Source organism: Eurypyga helias, unplaced genomic scaffold, assembly GCF_000690775.1.
Source record: "Eurypyga helias isolate BGI_N326 unplaced genomic scaffold, ASM69077v1 scaffold4198, whole genome shotgun sequence".
NCBI classification, from domain to species: Eukaryota; Metazoa; Chordata; class Aves; order Eurypygiformes; family Eurypygidae; genus Eurypyga; species Eurypyga helias.
Genome location: NW_010268716.1, coordinates 7,135 through 10,304, shown reverse-complemented (window position 1 = coordinate 10,304; position 3,170 = coordinate 7,135).

The following is a 3,170-nucleotide window of genomic DNA, read 5'->3' as shown; positions in this document are numbered from 1 at the left end:
GCCGGCTGCCGGAACATCCAGCCTCTCCCGCGCTGCGGCGTGGCCTTTGCAAGACTGGTCTTCCTCCTTCTGCTAATGACGAACTGCTGAGCCTGGGATGTAGATGGATTCAAAGGGGGTAAAACCGCCGCGTTCCTCTGCTGTTTTCTGAAGAAGCTCCTGCCACGTATTCCCAGGAACCATGGCTGGGACGGATGCATACACTTTTCTTAATGCCTGTCTTTTCTCCGTGAAGAAATGTTATTTAAAAGTACTAGATGACTGCCAGCTGCTATTAGCATCACTTACACATCTGGAACTGTTTTCTTATTTGTCACAGCACTAACTGGGGGCTCGTTAACCTGTTTGGAGAACGTACGGTAAATAATATATCGGCAGCGTGTCTGTGCAGCTTCCCCACATCTTGTGGTCCACTCGGAGCGGGCAGGAGGGTGCAGCAAGGCAGCAGTAGCTGGAAGGGAGGGGGCATGAGGAGCAGCAGCAGCTTGGACCAGGCCAGCGTCACGTAGACGCTTCCCCCACGGTTGTCCAGCAGCAGCACGAAGAGCCACCACCATAACAACACACACTGGGATGGGCAGAAAATCACTCCGAAGCAGAAAAAGCCCTCTAAAACCTGTGTTCCCGAAGCGTGATTAGAGGGGAGGTGGGTGTGCGGTCCCTGACCCTCAGCTGCGAGGAGGAAGGGGGATGGAGAGCTGGTGGGACGAGATGCTGGCGCCTGCCGAGCCGACGGGCTCCTGCGGGTTTGGAGGCTTTACATGTTTTCGCATTTTGGCACCCGGCGAGAGAGAGCTGATCCTGAGCAGCTTCTGTTAGTTATGCACTCCCGCTATGGACTGCTACCAGCCACAGCTGTGTTTTGGTGACCTGTGTCACTTGTTTTGCTGGGAAATCACGTATGCAATATTTATTTTTGTATGTTGAGTAGGATTTAAATTGTCTAAAAGATTCTTAATGCTGACGTTTCCAGGTAAAAATGGTTGTTTTGCAAATGGGTAAGCCTGTAATATATAAATTATCATAAATATATATATGTATAATGTTTTTCATCACCGTTGACAAAGAATCAGCCTTGTTTGGCCAGGTCTGTAAGAAAAGCAGGGTGTCCATGGACTTGCTTCCAGGTTAAACCAAACTTTAAACAACAAAGATGTTATAAATTGTGCTTTTGCCAGTTAATTTTTGGCGACATGTGATCCAAGGTAACTTGCACTGCGTCAAGTTACAGTATGGCTAAGCTCTGAAGTGCTTTTTTGGGGTGAGTTGCGTGGTGAAAGGCAGATGAAGGAAGCCAATACTGGACTCCAAATGCTTTGTAAACCCTTTAGAGCTTCGAAAGGGCTCCGGGAGGGTACCAGCCACCCCCCCACCTCACAGCATCGGTGTTGGGTACCACTAATAGCTGGAAACCTGCAAACCTGAGCGTGCAAGGTGCTGTCTGGAGTTCTGCGGGCTTTGGAGTGAACTCTGCTTGCGCCCGAGGGAGTTTGGTTGGAGGCAAAGGAGAACCAAGAGCAGCGTCCGCTCCCAATGCTGTTTTGGGCGATGTCTCTGGGGAAGGAAAGCAGGCTGGAAGCCTCGGGGTGTTTTGCTGAGTGATGGGGGGTTTTTTAAAATGTATATATACTTCATTGTGAAAACTGAACTCCAAACACTGTTTCTTTCCTCTTTTTTTTTATATAAAACTAATTTTTGAGGAGAGGCTGACCTCGCTCACAGACACACCTTGCTTTCTGACGTCCTTTCAGTTCTCCAGTGCCTTGCTCACGGGTCACTGATGTTGAGAGGGCAGTTGCAATCTGTTATTTTATGCAAGTTAGACCTGTCTCTGGTAGACCCTAAAAAAAAAAATCAACCTGCAATCTCTAAAGCCTCCTCTGCAAGGTCACTCGAGCACAGGTACCTGTGGGTTGGGGGAGAATGAGTCGGAGGGTGTTACGGCTTCTCTGACAGCAATTTATTAATTTATTATTACTATTATCCTGCAAAACAGAAGAACTTCAGTCTGGAAGGACCTTGCACAAGGGTTCGGCTACTCTTCGGGGGCAGGGGTTGAATGTTGGCTGAGAGTCAGAGCTGGGCCAGCTCCAGGACACGCACTTCGAGATGGAGAGATGTGTTGGAAAGCCAACCTGATGCAGGCGCACGGGAAATCTGGGATTACTCGTGAGCATTTTGCTTATCTGTTCCACTAAGGTGGGTGGGAGGCTTGGGCCACCTTGCACATGGCCAGCAGTAGCCCGTCCTGGGGAGCTCCCCGCCATCTCAGGGGTCACGTGCTGGTGGCGGCAGCTCAGCTGGACATTTTAAGGATTTGTATTTTTATTTTGGGCCTTGCTAAACACGTGTGTTTAGGAGTCAGGCAGTAAGATACCTAACCAGCAGCAAGCAACAGAAGTTGCCTCGTGGCTGCGCTGGTCACCAGCCTGCAGTCAGGTTTCTGCTGGTGTCTTCTGGCTTCTCTGTCTGTCGTCTCCATTTCCCATAGATTTTCCAGTTTCATCGTTATTTAACCGAACTCACCAAGCCTAACCTGTGGTATGGTAACCCTGAGCTAGACATGAATAACCTCAGAGGCTGGGTGGCAGGACTGGCCAGATTCCTTCTTAAGGAGGTGCTGGGCTTGCAGGACCACTGCACGGTGTGGTACCCGCAGTGAGCTGACACGGGCTGCTGTGCTAGTCGGCTCGTTGGCTGCCCTAACAGCATCTCCACGCTGACTCAGGTGGAGCTCAGGCAGACCACAGACCTTTCTGGGCACCTGGTAATGCTCTCGATGCACAAGGACCGGGATGCCACTGATCAGATTTGGTTGTCGACGATGCATTAAGACAAGCCAGTTACTCATTCTCCCTTTGCAGCGGAGAACAAAGTGGTATTTCAGGGGATGATTCATTGTTTGCTAAGGTGGATGGTTAAATTATGTCTGCTTATGCACGTGATGGATGTGCCTAGGAAAAGTAGCTTGGATCTGAATGCTTCATCCCACCTGGGGTATCTGTTTGCCAGCTGCATGGTTCTGCCAAGACCAGTGCTTTGGAAATACCTGAGCAGGAGCCTCTGCCAAGCACCGCACCAGCCCTGCTCTGGCCGTGCCACCACTGTGGGCGGCGAACGGCCCGGCTCTGGTCCCTCTCCCCCAGCGCTGCACTGCCGATGTGCCCTTC